General features: G+C 34.2%; 1 long non-coding RNA gene across 3 annotated transcripts in view; it reads left to right on the top strand.

The window, feature by feature from the left end:
• The first annotated feature begins 10061 nt into the window (after nucleotides 1–10061).
• Nucleotides 10062–16520, top strand: part of LOC136357834 (uncharacterized) — a 732797-nt gene continuing 726338 nt past the window's right edge. For all 3 annotated transcript variants that reach the window (XR_010742962.1, XR_010742963.1, XR_010742964.1), the window contains exon 1: nucleotides 10062–10121. This is a non-coding gene — a long non-coding RNA (uncharacterized lncRNA). The remainder of the gene's footprint in view (nucleotides 10122–16520) is intronic.

Raw genomic sequence — 16520 nt, 5'->3', positions numbered from 1 at the left:
GTGGTAGGATGAGGGGGAAAGGTGTAAACCTAAAAGAGAAAAGATTTAGTTTAGATGCTTGGAAGATATTATTTACTCAGTGGGTAGTGATGCCCTGGAACAGGATACCCAGAGAAGTTGTTGATGGCCCACCCCGGAAGTCCAAGGTCAGGTTGGATGGGGCCTCGTGCAGCCTGATCAAGCGGGTGCAATCCCTTCTTGTGTTATCATTGCCCATAAAAGTGTTGGAACTAGATGATCTTTATGCTTCTTTCCACCCAAGCCTTTCTATGACTAAATTTCCCATGTAGAAGACCTTTCAATCTTGGCTATATCACTCTGGGCAACTAAAATCCTCAAGGATGCAGGCTGTAAGTGCCAATTTACATCCATCAGCTCCGTGGTACTGTATACTCATGGCCCATGAAGTATAGAAATTGTAATGGCTAAAACCTTAAATAAACAATGATCATGACTGATAATGAGTAAGAACTACTAACATAAAGTACATTGACAATAAATGTGATAGTAGCAAGGTTTTTTAAGTTTAAAACTTTCCTGAATCATGTAATTTAAACACTTCTGTCATGTTGATTACTAATTATCTCTAATTGCTCTAATTCTCAGAGACATATTCATCAGTAATATGGCAAGATGAAATACACCAATTGAATGCACCTTGTATACCAATGTATGCCAATGTATGTGCATCTTTTTCATTCTTTATTTGCTGTATTCAGTAGTCTCCATTTATTGTTTGGTGATGTTCATGTGTGCTTGTGTGTAGACACCCTTATCGAGGTTCCAGAATCCAGAGCTGGGTCACACTTGGGCTGTGAGTCAGCTTCCTAAATCACAGATGTGCAGTGCCCACTGAGATGCCAGGGAATGACCACTGGTTCATAATGATACCTAACTCCTTTGTCATATTTGTCATTCATATATGATCATTTTGGCTATTTGAGGTAGTCTCAAATGGCACAAAATGGCTGTGTATAGATATCTCAGTCATTGAGCCCATTGAGCTCGTCCCTCTTGTCTCTCTAAAAACATGGAAAAACCCAAGAGATTTCTCTCTAGAGAACAATTTACACATGCACAATCAAAATTACATGCTTTTCTCTCTGGAAGTAACTGTTTTTCTTCATGGCCTATATTCTCTCTGTAATTATTGAGATGTATCTAGGCAAACAAATCCTGTTCTGTGAAATCAGTATTTTAAAAATTAATTCACTAGAAGCACTATTAAAATACTTTGAATCACCATGTTCTGAGAGAAAACTTTATATTGTCTTTTGCTTGTTGAGAGTCATAACATGTCGGAAAGTTTTCAGCAATTTTCTGTGTCCTGATTGTTTGCCTCTGGAAAACCAAGATTTATATATATATGTATATAAAATAGCAACATAACTGAATTTTAAGCTATGGTTCTACACATATGATGCAGAGGAGACATCATAAGCAATTAGTTTAAAATTTTGAAAAGAAGATGCCAAAATTGGAGTAGAAAAAACATTCTTTCCTGTCTCTATATTTGGGAAGATATTTATGAAAATAAAAGCAAGCAGCAAATAGAAATTATTCTATGACAATAGTTTGCTTTTTGTAGAGGATGTGTCAGTTTCACCACACCTTTAAAAAAGGGTAGACTCATCCTATAAAAATTATTAAACCATTGTAACCCTAACTCCAAACACAACATGATCCTTGCCTTCCCTCAAAATTGAGGCTTTGTTAGGCAGTATAACCTGCCATGAGTAAGCTTGCATTAAGATAATGACATCCTGTCAGTCCTTTGGCTACCCAAACAAATTGATTGTATCACAGTGACTGTTGTGGGTTAACCCCAGGTGGCGACTAAGTGCCATACAACTGCTCACTCTCTCCCTGGGTGGAACGCTGGAGAGAATTAGAAGAGTAAAAATGAGAAAACTCATGGGCTGAGATAAAAATTGTTCAAAAAAGAAAACAAAAGCAGCAGAGACAAGTAGAGCAAATTAAGGAATTCATTCAGCACTTCCCATTGTCAAGCAGGTGTTCAGAGACATCCAGGGAGCAGAATTCCATCAGGTGTGACAGTGATCTGGGGAGACAAAAAGTATCACTCTGAACATCCTGCTCCTCCCTTCTTCATCCAGCTTTATGTGCTAAGCATGATGGTGTATTGTGTGAGGTATCCTTTGGCCAGCTGGAGTGAGCTGTCCCAGCTGGGTCATCTCCCAGGTACATGTGCGCACCCCGCTGCCTTGCTGAGAGGTTGCAGTGAGAATCAGAAAACTCCTCAATTCTGTATAAGCTTTGCTCAGAAAAACTGTAACATAGGTGTGTTATTTTCACTGTTTTCATCACAAAGACAAAACATTTCACCTTCATGCTATGAAGAAAATTAATTCCACTCATGCAAATATGATGCAAAAGTATATGGGATTGGAAAGAAAATTGGGATTCTTTTCACTAGTGACTCTAAAAAAATATAGTTATAGTGTAATTCAACATCAGACTTTGAAATGGAATTTAGTTTAATTTCAATTCGCTTACATTGAGGTGTCAATATTGATGATTAGTCCAAGTTCTTCTAATAGTCAGTGGAAATCTGGGCTCAATTATCATGTAGAAATATTATACCATTCTTTGTTTCTTAAGTTCTTGAGACAGCAACAATCCTAGCTCATCGGACTAGACTATGAATAATGCAACACTTATAGAATTCAAAGTTTGTTCATATGATATGAAGGAAAAACATTGTAAGCAAAGTTGACTTACAGTTCATGAATCCAATAACCACATCTCAATAATTTCTTTCTTAATGTATTTCATTTTTATTAGCTATATACGATTTTTCTATCTTCATGTACTCCATTAAAAATCTACTATGATTTTTAGTTATGATTTGTAGTTATTGCATGAAAAATTCTCATGCAATTTATACTGAAGTTATGCCATACCCTAATATAAACAGCAAAACCTTGAATTAATATATTCTGTTTAAAAAAAAAAAAAAATGAAGAAAAAGACACCACCACCACCTCCCATTACATCCACACCACAGGATTTAATCCATAGTGCATTACTGCTGACCCATTTAGTGTACAGAAGATACAATAAATCAATGTTTGTTAACATATGCTTAAGTAGAAAAGTAATTTCATGGGTCAGGCAACATAGTCATGAAATGTCTGTGAAGCAGTGGTGCATTGACTGTTGAGAAGGACAGAGCCAAAAATGAAAAAATTCTTTGACTTTTGCATGAACTCTAATTTCCTTTTTGTTATTAGTTTAATCAAACACTTACTACTCTGTCAATATCAGTGATTAGCAACATATCCATAAAACCTCAGATTAGTGTTTCAAACATTTAAAGCAGAATTGTTTTTTAAGTGATTGGGATGGGGAAGAAGAAAGAAAGTCAGCAGCATAAAATAAAATTAAGTGCTCAGAAAGTGTAATTACAGGCCTGGATTTGAATCTTCACTAGTTCCAAAAGTTAGTTTTCTTTCAAAGTCAGAGGAGATGAGGACAGAGAAAGTCACCATTATGCCAAATTTAAGATCAACACTCAGATGATTAAATAGATAGCAGAAACTGAAACATCATACATATTCACATTAGTACCATTAAATGTGTCCATGAGATGCATGAATTCCTAAAGGAAAGAATCAAATATAAAATCTGAACACTCTCCTGTGAACTAGGAATTACAGAAGAAATATATCTGTGTCTTTAAGAGTCTGTTCCCTACTATCTTAACTTTACTCAAGTCCAAAGCCTCTTTGAAATTTTTCCAGCACTGGTCCTAATAAGGCTCAGCTGACTGCCTAATGCATAATAAAACTTTCTTCAGCTAAAAATGTTAAAACTTTTATCCACCTACCTTGACCTCCAAATTAGCATGTAAGGAATATGACAGTGAAAGTAGATGCTGAATTTTTATTAGACACTCTAGTATCTTCAGTTCTGTTAATTTAGGGTGAAACAAAAATGTCAAGAAGTTGCCTTTTTTGTATTGTATAGAAAGAATCATTTATGCATTATTAAAATACAGAATGTCCTGGCTGAATTTTAGAAAAGAGAAAAAATCCTAAGCATGTATGCTCTTTAATGATATATCTTTGAAAACAGTTTTATTACCATTCTAGTAGAAAAAACTAGCTTTAAATATTAACTAATATTTCAACTAGTCTCTTCATAATATATTTACATTTACTGTTAAATTGCATTTGTATTTGAATGGTATTTTTAAGTTAACATTTAATTTTTATGTATTTCTGTAGCACTGTTCGTAGAAAAGCACATTACCATTGTGAAACTGATCTTCAGTGCACAAAGATTAGTTAAGTAGCAAGCCTGTCTATTAAGATAATTTGTAATGTCTCCATTAACATTGTGTCCAAATGATTGATAGTTATGTGTACACTGGAGGGAAGGGATGCCATCCAGAGGGGTTTTACAGGCTTGAGATATGGAGTTGTGTGAGCATCATAGTGTTCAAAAGGTCCAAATGCAAGGTTCTGCACTGTGTTGAGGAAATCCTAAGCACAAATACAGGCTAGGAAGAGAACGGATTTAGAGCAGCTCTGTGGAGAAGGACTTGGGATTGTTAGTGGATGAGAACCTTGACAAGAACTAGTAATGTGCATTTGCCACCCAGAAGGCCAATCATATCTTGGGTTGCATCAAAAGAAGAGTGGCCAGCCGGTTGAAGAAGGTGATTCTCCCCCTGTCCTAGAGTGACGTTATGATGTTTGTATCCCTAATCACCTGTTGGGTTTGTGTTGGATATTGCCCTGTGTGCCTTTGATGTTGGGTCTGGGAGCAAGGGGAAGGGAGAGGCAGTTTGTTTTCAGAAACACTCCTCCACCAGCTGGCCCTAAAAGTCAGAGTCAGCAGCACACAGCGTGGGACGGAGTGTTTTTTATTTTTTGCGCCTTTATTTTTAGTGGTTAGTTAGTGTGTAGCTAGCACAGGGAGAAAAACTTTGCTTTTTTTTTGTCTTCCTGTTTTTGGTTTTTTTTTTTTTTTCTTTCTTGTTTTGTTGGGTTTTTTTCCTTTTTTTACCTTCCCTTGGAACTGTTCGAATCTCTGTGGAACCTGGGGGAGTGCCGTGGGGGCTTGCACCTGGAACCCACCAAGGTCGACCCTGTGCAGCAACTTTTCCCAGTGCCAGAGGGACTGAGACAGAGCAACCACCACCAGGAGGAACTTCTTAAATCTGTCATCTCTCCAGAGCGGCACAAAGTTCTTGTCATTGGGTATTGTCCAAATCATTGTGTTGGGGAGTGCTTTGCCTGTTTACTAAACAGGGTTCTTTCCACTTCTCTCTGAGGAGGTTTTCTTTCCGAACTGGTTGGGAGAGAGCAGGGAGGCCCCCTTGGGAGGTTTCCTCCCAAATTTTCCCTAAGCCACTACACCCCATTCCTTTCACTCCTGTGGCATCCTGCCTGGAGTGCTACTCTCAGCTCTGGGGACCATAACATAGAGAAGGACATGGACCTGCTGAAGAGAGTCCAAAGGAGGGTCACCAAGATGATCAGAGGGCTGGAGCAAGGGCTGGACCACCTCTTCTGTGGCTGATGGAGTTCAGCTTGCTCAGCCTGGAGAAGACAAGACTCAGGGGAGACCTTATAACAGCTTCCAGTACCTAAAGGGGGCCGTCAAGAAAGCTGTACAGGGGCTTTTTACAGTATGGTTCCAGTGTAGGTTGGACTTTCAGACAATAAGTTATAAATTCCACTCACTTTTGTAGAAATATGATTCGGTTTGTATTTATAGTAGTTTATTTCCTAACAATCCAGAAGGTAGGAATAGGAGTGTAATAAGGGAAATGTATTAACTTAACTACAGAATATTTGCTAAAGCCAGCAAATACATCATCTGAACTCCAAAACTCCTAAAAGAAGAAGACAGTATGCTATACTCTTATTAGGCATATTTTTATTCTTGGAATATGCTATGTAACAAAAATAGTGAGACACTAATTATGAAATGCTTTCTGAGACTGAATGTTTTCACTTACATATCTATTTAGTGAAAAAAATCAATGCATTTTGACCAATACATAGGTTTTCAAGAAGTCTCTTTAAGAATTCATATTTTATGAATTTTAATTTTCTGTGTTTGAAGAATGGCACATCTCTTTTGTCTGTTTTTCATTTGTCCACTATTTCTATGATAGGTTCTCTTAAAGAATTCATCAGGTCATAGTGGAGGAAGGAAGTGAAAAAGGCATTCAGTTGCCTTTCAGAGGCACAGCAGAAATCATGCTTTAGATTAAGTACACATGCTGTTCAAGATTGTGAGCCTCTTTCTCCAGAGATCCTAAAAGTTTCTAATTTAAGAAAGACAAGATGTGTCATACTGCAATGGTCCAGTGGAATTTTTAATATGCTCTTCATACTACAGTCTATCTTGACTGCATCTATTTTACAGGGTTAAAAGAGAATTTGAAAGACTTTAGGATGTTTCTATCTCTGTGAAAGAGGGGGATTTTTTTCATTTCATTTTCACATGAAAACGAAAAAAATATATATCACATATTATATATACCACATAATATAAAAAAAAATCACAGTATTAGAAACTCTTTCACATTATGTGCTTACTTTAGACAGGGGAGCAGGTCTATCCAGAGGAAAGATCTACATGAATTGCAGCCCCATCACAAAACTCCTGCATGTGTGATTAACAGCTGTTGAAAAGTTAGCACCATGGTTTTATTAGATATCATGATTGTAGGACCATATGTGGTGTGTTCCAGGCATAACAAAAATGTCTTGAAGCAGTATACAGAAAAAAAGTTGAGTTGAATGGTTATGGAAATTGTAAACTGTATAAACTGTGTAATAACTGTACTTATGTGGGCCCAAAATTTTATATAAGCAAGATTTTGTTTTGTTGCCACTTCTAAATTTTGCGAAGTATTTATGGAAGCTGGAAAACAAATCAGAGACTACAAAAAAAGAACCTTGGATGTTTTGATAATTACAAAGCATTCATGGCCAGCTGGAAGTCAGAGCAATGTGTACTTAACTGCTTTGAATAGTCTGTGTTTTGCATGTAGTAATCTGTGTGCATTTTCTCTGATTGCTCAAGGGGAAATAATTACTGTTTATGAAAGATTGTCCATTATTCTCCAATTAGAGAGAAAAAAAAATTATAACAGGGAAAATTTGTCTGTTCTGTAGACAGTGAGAAACCCTTCCTTACTGGTGCAGCACTCCATAAAAAATCAGTTGTTAGTCATCTGGGGTGCTACTTAAACAAGAGGTCAAAATCCCATGGATTTTTAAATACATCTTGAATTGTTATGAATCTACTACAAAATTTTAATTGAACATACAACAGCATATGAACTATAAGGAATTCATGCTCGGTTGTGATTTTCCTTTTTCCTCCATAACCTAGGGCTAGAAGAGACAAGGACTCAGGGGAAAAGAAAAAAGAAAAAAAAAAAAAAAAAAAAAAAAAAGAGAAAAGAAGAAAAAAAGGAAAAAAAAAAAAAAAAAGGAAAGTACAAGAAAAAATGCAGTTTGCTTCTCAGTTTCTGACACAGAAACAGAGTAGACAAGGTTTCAACTTTTCCCTTCCCATAGATTTTTTTGTCTTGGGAGGAATACGTGGAACACAGTGTCCATGTTGCCCATCCCTGTAGGAATAATGTCTACATGGGTCCAGCTGTAGTGCTATTTCTAGTCCAAGTAAGCCAAAAAGTCAGTTTCTTCTATTCATACTCTAATTGGTTAATGATAAGATTTCTACTAAAACTTAGTTTAGGTCGTATCATACACAAAATTGGAGTAAGTGATTTCAGTAGTATATGAAATATTTTGCTCCAAGTACCATCTAACAGAAAATATTTCTTAGTGAAAACAAAAAAAATTGATAAAAACAACAAGATTTCTATACCATCATCCATAGGCAATGCTGCAAAAGTCTATTCTGAGCTGCATTTAAAGATGAAAGATGCCCCCTAGTTTCTATTATGGATGGTCCTAAAAAGAATAGTATTTCTGGATCTAACAGTGGTGTTAGTTTTTATTTTCCTGATGTTTGTCCTTCATTATTTTAGAATAATATTCTAATTCAAGGTTTAACTGCCTGTGATTCTGTCTGTGCTGTTCACACAGAAGTTGTACTTGTGGTCTATATAGACAAGCATATTATTTCCTTGACAAAACAGCAGGAATACTATTTCAACTATCAATTTTCAATTGTACATTTGCAACCTGTTTTCTGTTCTCATGAGAAACATTGTCTGGGTTTACCCAATTTCATAAGACTTTTCTGTTTGAATAGAGTTATGACCTGACTCAGCTTAAATTGCTTCTCATTTTCCCACACTAACTTCATATTTGCTTCAGATTTGGAGTGAGACACAAATGGCCTGAGATCTGAACCCTAATTTCTACTGAAAAGGAGCTGGTGTATAAGAGTTTGTAAGTTGGATGAGTCTCAGAGCATTGAAACCAGCCATCTGCAAGCCTTCCCATGCACTGACAGTTCTATTTAGTTATATTCTGAAAGTCTTTCAGTCAGTAAAAAACAAACCCATGAAACAAAACAAAACAAACAAACAAAACAAACAAAACAAAACTGAAATCAAAACCCCAATATATTTTAAAGAAATATTGAGATGAACTTTGTTGTGGTTTTGAAAACAAACCAAGTAAGAGGCTCAAAGTCAGAAATATAATTTAATGAGAAGAAAAGGAAAATAAAATTAAAAAAAATAAAATAAAATAAAATAAATACAAAAAGAAAAACCACTGACAGAGTGAGAATACAACCTGATCAGGGTGATGGAAGCAGTCCAGACAAGGTGGTCTTCCTGAAACAGAAATCTTGTAGAAAGGTCTGGTAGCTCCAGTCCTCTGGGAATCCAGTGGGTGAGGGCTGCTTCTACTGTCCCAAATCCCAGCTTATATCCAGGTGAGAATGCTTGGCTCTTCCCCATGGGCGGAGCATCTCACAATGGGATGATGAGTTGGAAGAGAGCCTTAATGGCCCATTAAAGAGAGTCAGGCAAAAGGCATTGATGGGCCATTAACTGAAGATGGTGATAGAATACATCCTAAACTACAACCCAGGACAAACTTAAACTAATACAGGTATCCAGTCAGTTGAATAGCTGTGGAGACAACCAGATGCCTGCAAGCACATCCAATATCAAATTTCCATTAAGTTTTCCCTTAAAGAAAAAACAAATAAGTGCACATGTTTAAGGGGTGAGGAGTAGATTTTAAACAATAAGAAAAAAAAAATACAAAAAAAAAAAAAAAAAAACAAAAAAACCCAAACAAACATCAGATACAAATCTGGTCATCATCTCTTGTGTACTGATCTAGTTAGATACAGCTTCTCAAGGGGAGAGAAGATACAGGTGTTAGCCTCAGATTCCTCAGGTTTGTGAAATTGTATATATCTCTATTTAAATTATTTTTTGCAAAAATTAGTATACATTTTACTTTTTACATAAAGGATCTACAATCCAGATATGGAATTGAAGGAAGAAAACAACAGGGTAATTTCTATCTGTTTATAATCTTATCCTGCTTATCTGAAGAGTAAAACATGCATTATCCTCAACTATGTTCAGGCTATTTTGCTATTCAGAAATAATTATTTGAGAGACCTTTCTGTCTTGTTCTGTGAAGACTCTAGGACTTACCAGGTTGTATTTTTATATCAGACACCAATTGTCTAAGTCTTTTCAATTTACCTGTGCATATCATCTGCATATGATCCCCAAAGAGGCAGGAATATCATACAGCTGTTTATGCAACATCATCTTCATAAGAAGAGATAAGTATTCCTGGGGTATTATACCACTGTATCATAATTTTTAACTCCAGTGCACCTGCACGTGCAGTGTGGTATTTATTATGCTATCCATGTAAGAAAAATGCTACTTTAAAAATAAATGTTAAATTTCAGGATATTAACAATACAATTCATGCTAATGGACCTGTTTGCTCATGTATACATGCAAAAATTTTCAGAATTGAAATAAATCCCTCCAATTCAATATTCTACATTTCTCTCCATGAATTAGTAAACCCTCATAAAAAGGATGTGAACTTAAGTTTAAAAAAAAAAAAAAAAAAAAAAAAAAAAAAAAAAAAAAAAAAAAAAAAAAAAAAAAAAAAGTGCTGAGGAAAAAAAGTAAAGCTGTATGGCAATGATTTTAACAAAATCAAGTTAAAAGGATGAAGGAAGAACAGAGTGCTGAATGGAGATCTGAACCATTCAGGGTCATGAAATCTGTGCTCATTGGCTGAAAGCACAGCACATTACTTCAGTGCTGTCTCTTAGTCTATTAAAAATCCAGCTGTGAAAAAGGTCAAATGAGAGCTGATGAAATTACTTAGATGCTCCATTTGATGCTGCAGTTATTTCTTTTGTTCAACTATTTTTTTTTCACCTTGGTTACATGGTATAGTTCTTTTGAAAACAGTGATAGAAAATAATATGTATATCACAATACTGGGATAATTTTGAAAACTCAATGTAGTTTGAAAATTTCAGTTTGAAAACTGAATGTGCAGCATTATTCTAAAGATAAAAAAAAAAAAAAACAAAAAAACAAAAACAAACAAAAAACCAAAACAAACAAACAAAAAACCCCCAAAAACAAACAAACAAAAATCCAAACCTGAAACCAAGATAAAAACCTCAGTTCCCTGAATTTTAGGTGCCTGAAGACTGCTGAAATGGCTAAAAGCAGAGCTCAAGCAGTCTTGGACAAGCAATTCTGTTAAGAACATGGACTGTGTATCAATCCCTTCCTCCTGTAATACCTGTAGTATTCATATTGCATCCAACCATACTGTAGTTACACATTCTCTGAGTTTCTCCAGACCAAGAAGTATGGATGTTGGAGCTTTCCTTATTTGTAGCTTCACAAAAGACAAGTCTACAGTTCCCTCTTCCATGTTCTCTCAAGACATGAGCAAACTTCCTTTCCAGCTTCCTGAGGCATCTGCCCCAGATTCTGTCAAAAAATATAGAGCATGTCAATTTTAGAAAAGACAAGAGACTCTAATTGTGATAACTTTTTGAATTTCTTGCTGCACAGAGATAAAGACACTTATACTGACTGTCAAGGGCCATATTTTTTCTGTTTTTCTCTTGTTTCTTTGCTTGGGGTGTGGGGGAAATAGATAACCATGTGACAGTCAGACTGACTAAAAAGTGAATTCTCACATTACCATTTTATGGTTATGGTAATTATTCTTTTCCTATACAGCCTTCCTCTCACTCATTTTACTTTCAAACCACAACACAAATGTACCCACTTTATCTTAAAAGGGTTTTGCCCTGCTTCCTGGATACATCATCATAGCAAATCTTATTCTTCTCCAACCCATTGTTTATTTTTCTCTTTTGACTTAGTCAAACGAAGACTGTGCAATAGAACAATCAATATGCACTATTTATAGTGGTTATGATTGAAATATTTAGAATTTGTCTCTGCAGAAAAATAATCTTACTGAGAATTTTTTAAGTGTTGATGCAACTGCGCTGCAATACAATTTCTAGAGATAGCAACTGCATCTTAGAAACAAAGTAATTTTGTTCTTCGTGTGTACTAACCATCTATAATTATTTTCTAAATAGGAAGGAATAATTTTTAAAGTATTTTAAAGTGTTCACTCTTTGTTTTCTTACTGTTGTGGAGTTATGGTCTATTTTTGTTTTATCATGAAAGTAAGTCAGAATCTGATGTCAGAATATTAATCTGAATGTAGTCCCAGAGTCACACAAAATCAGAGCACATGCACCTACATTACCTCATTGTACACGTGTTTCCTCAGTACTTTGGCCTGGTAAAGTCTTATTCTAATTTTCTTTTATTTATTTGACCACAAATTGAAAAAAGTTGTCTACTGCTAACCACATCATTTTTGTTTCCTCTAACTTGCACAGCCAGGGAGAGTGGTAGAGTAAGATTTAAACAGATAAGGTGGAGTCCTTTGAGTTTGGTACCCCAGCCTGCCCTCATTTAGGCCTTGCAGCCTGGAGAGAGAGAATGGAAGTGTGAGAGGTTATTTCCATCAGAATTCTGTGATAGGGACCCAAAACTATTCCCATAAACGACAATGTAGAAAAGTGCCAGAAAAGCACCAGTTGTCTTTTTTTTTTTTTATCAAATGAGAGTTACTGAAAACCAGAATTGTCTGTTGCTGCTGTCTATTCCAGCCACAGGTAAAACTGATTCTACCCACTATTCCTTAAAATGAAAATATAAAGAAACTTAATAAAGTATGCATGCAAACAAAACTAAATGGGTGTAGATGCCATCTGACAAATTCAAGTACACAAATCACATTTAATTCTGACCCTAATTTTTTTAGTAGATATAGAATGTCTCTCTTTGTTTTGCTATTTTTTCAGCTAAAAAATGTGCCTAATAGGAACCTCTTCTTGTTTAAGACATTCTAAAGCAAATCAAAATGAAAATCGCTACAATACAGCTGTCAGCAACACCCTTAGGCAGTAAACTGCATGGCAAGCCAGTTATTTTTATCTGGAATTTAGAATCTGTATTGGAGAAGCACCTAACTAGACAACTGAATTTTAAGGGGCAAATGTTGTTGGGCCATAAAAGTGATACAGTGAGGCATGTTCAGTACTGTATAAGATTGCTACTAAATGTTGGAGGACAAAGTAAAGACTTTGAGATTTTATAGAAAATGAAGTGAAAACCCAAAGATTAATCATATTTGATTTTGATAATAACTTCCCCAGAGAAAAGAACTGCAAAAGACTATTCATTAGAAAAAGCCAATAACCAGTGGAGATAGCACTATGCAATCATTAATTGATGGAAAAGTAAAAGAAATAGATAAAAAATGGGGGGAAAAGAGCAAGAAAGTGTGATTCATTATGATGCACTGAGAAACACGACTTGTATAGAAAATGGGTGTTTTAAAGCATAGGAATGATGTGAGCAGGATAGATTTTGATTTTTGTTTTTCCTTATCAAGAGGTGATCTTCAAAATGAGTTTGGTTTTTTTTTTGTTTGGTTGGTTTTTTTTTTTTTACTCTTTAAACCACAGCTTGGGCAATTATTAAATGCTGGAGGAAATAATATTCTGTCATTCTTGTTTAACTCTTGTCTAGTTTAGTTGCTGCTACAAAGATGTGCCTGGAATATCCAAAGCTCTCTCAAGTCTTCTTCCTGAGCAGTTACACACTTTCTGAGTTTGATTTATTCATAATAACTTTTTAATGGAAGGCAACAGCTTCTTTACTTAATGATACCAGAATGGTATTTACATATTCCAAATTGTCTATAATCTAAGAATGAAATGAGGCAGAGATGGGTCACGTAAATATCTTGAAGTGCTATACCAACTAGAGCTTATGTAAAGCTTCCACTGAGGAGATGTAGGGACAGAGAGAAAAGGAGACAAAAAAATGTGTTGAGCTTACTAACTATACAAGAGGGAGTACACTTTTCTTCCCTCTACTATGTTTGTAATACAGAATATGGATTTTTTTTTTCTCCTCTATTTTGATTAAAGATTTGTTCAGTGGGGATGGGAGAAGGCCAATTTTGCAATTCTCTTTAAATTACAGTTTCTCTCAGCAGACATTTCTTCTTTTCCAGGTCTTTCTTTAAATGTAGTGGATTCTCTACCTTTTCAGCTCGATGTTTTTTGTTTCTAGTACTTGTTTTCTTTCATTTTTATTTGTGAATAAATTTAATTTTATTATAATCTTCCATAAAATTTCATTATCTATGAATGTTATCACATTGATAAATTTTGTTGTTAAAGTTCATGTCTTAAAAGATATATGATTTTCTGGTTTTATGTATTTAGCATTGATTTATTTTTATTATTTTTTACTTTTCTACTTTTCTTAGTCTTTCCTTTTTTATTTCCTCTTTTCTCAATGTAATATCTGTTATTAAATGTCTGTTTGACATTAATTATTTCTGTAGTTATAAAAGCCTTAGTATTCATCAGTCCAAATGCTTCTGGTTTGCTCATATTTTTCTACCCTTTTAACATTTTGCTCTATAAAATTTATTTTAAAATATAATATTAATGTTCATGTTTCTTGATATGAGAAGTATGAGATAAATCCACTTAGGGAATGAAAAAACTTAGCTAGTTAGCTATTCTAGGAAATAAATTATTGTCAACCTGTCAGTTTGAAGAGCAAATACAGGAAAATCATATTTTAAAAAATTATCACTTCAGCAATGATTACATATAGACCAGAAATATAGTGCGCCAGTCAGTTTTTTAAAAATGTATTAGCAATCTTAGTAATCATGTTTATTCCAAAGAGTTGTAATCAGTTAAGGCAGGAAAAAAAAGACCCACATAAATCAAAGAAACAAAATATACCTAAGGATTGTGTATAATTAATTGGTAATTTTCTTTTTGAATATAAATAACTTGAATTTGTTGATGAATCTGACTCATGAGTTCTCAGAAATTATTATCTCAATTTTTTCCAAGATTTAGTCTTGGCTTTCACTAGAGAAACTTGGGAGAGGGGGGGTTTCACTCTCTTATTTTTCTTGATTTTAATTCATTTAATGATAGCTGAACCTTGTATTGCTTTAACAGCATGGTTTTCTATCTTTGAAATCAAGGTTATTTACCATTTGTTATTTGGAACCTCAAGCTTTGAATTTTTCAGTCTGAGGTGTTTTACATGAGCATTTATTTGCCTTTAAAAAAAATTGAAGAACAAAACAAACAAAGACAAAGAAACCAAAACAAACAAAAAAACTAAAATTACCTTTTCAAAAATAGTGAAATTAAAATCAAGAAAATCGAGAGCGAAGCTTTCTTATCTTTTCCTACCAAAGTCTTCTTTTTCCAGCTATTTGACCCTCATTTTCTTCTTCAAATATTTAATGCACATCAAACCTTTTTGCTATTGAATCAGAAAAAAAAATTACACCATTATATGGAAAAATTCTTTTTTATTCTCACATTGAACATGTGAGCCTGCATGAGTCCAAGTTTTATTTTACACTGCATTTATTACTAACATTTTACAATATTTTAATGGAATAAATTTCTAAAAGAGGTGGTCATTGATCTAATATCACTGCCATTGTTAATGTCAATTGAAAGTCAATATAAACAGCTAAACAATGAGATTAAATATTCCTTAAAACATCAGAGCCATAATTTAAACCTGCATCCTTTCCCACTGACTAGTACTGCAAATCCAGACAGACATTTAATGAGTAAAATAATGATTTCAAATAATTTCATTGTTACTTGATATTTTGTTTTTATTGATGGGCAATACTGATCACACAGTACCTCTACTCATTGATTGAATATTATTAGCATTGGAACTTCTATTAAGCTCTGTAAAACCCACTGGTATATATTACAGTTATACAATTTCTTTTACTGATAGATACTATCAAGTTCAGCCTCACCACCTTTATCACATTAAATAATATGTATATTTATATTCCTTAGGAATCTCAAATATAAGATTCAGTTTCCAGCATCACCTAGTTAAATTGAGTCAGAAATGAAGAGGACAAGCTCAGTGTTCATTGTATATTATCTTTGGTGATATTCAATTTATTCTGCACCATTAAGCATATTTCTAATTTCAATTGCTCTTCATTATTTAGGAGGAAAAAAAAAAAAAAAGGATCTAGAGTTTATGTCCAAATGGTTTTCCATTTCACTTAGACTCAGCATCATTTTACTTTTTCTTATCCATGATGCATTGGCACCTCAAGCATGAAATTATGAAACTAAATGTACAGGAAACTTTCTATATGTTGGATAAATTCCCGCCAGCATAAATTGCCCTTTCCATACTTCTTTTTGTTAGGTTATTTCCTATGAAATTTTGACACTTTTTATACAGTAGAATGACTAGGTCACAAACTGTACACTGACTACTCCAAAGTACTGTGGTTTCTCACAAGACTAAATCTATTCACACTTTGGATTAAGCAATCTGCTTACCTCAGGAAGTTATTATTTTTTCACACTGTTGTCACTTTGAGAAGACAACTAGATTTACTTACCCAGTTAGCACTTGCTATAGAAGTCCTTTATAAATCTGTTAAAAAGCTATTCTCATGCAGAAGTAGGTAATCTTAATTAAATTATTTACATGTTACAACTTTCCAATACCTTTAAAAAAATCGAGAGCTTATTCAACTACATTTCACTACGTTTCCTTCAGTTTCTGAGATAATTTAGGATTTTTTTATTTATTTTTATCCTTTACTATCTTAAATGTGCAAACAAAAAAAGTCTGAGTAAATAGATGTGGGTTTTTCTGTCATTGAGTACTCTTTAGATCCCCTATGACTTTATTTCACAACCTTCTTCTATATTTGCAGTTTTTCTTTTATACACATAGTTTCTTTAAACAATAGTATTACAAAATGTCACTACTGGATTGTTATATAAATAACCTAGGCTTCTGCAAAGTGGATGGACCAACTTGGATCTAGCTGCTTTAGAAGTTAAAAAAAAAAAAAAAAAAAAAAAAAAAAAAAAAAAAACCCACCACAAATGAAAGACAAACTGAGACT

This window comes from Sylvia atricapilla, chromosome 2 (assembly GCF_009819655.1).
Source record: "Sylvia atricapilla isolate bSylAtr1 chromosome 2, bSylAtr1.pri, whole genome shotgun sequence".
NCBI lineage: Eukaryota > Metazoa > Chordata > Aves > Passeriformes > Sylviidae > Sylvia > Sylvia atricapilla.
The sequence above is the reverse complement of the archived record's forward strand: the minus strand, read 5'-3'. Positions and strand labels throughout refer to the sequence as shown.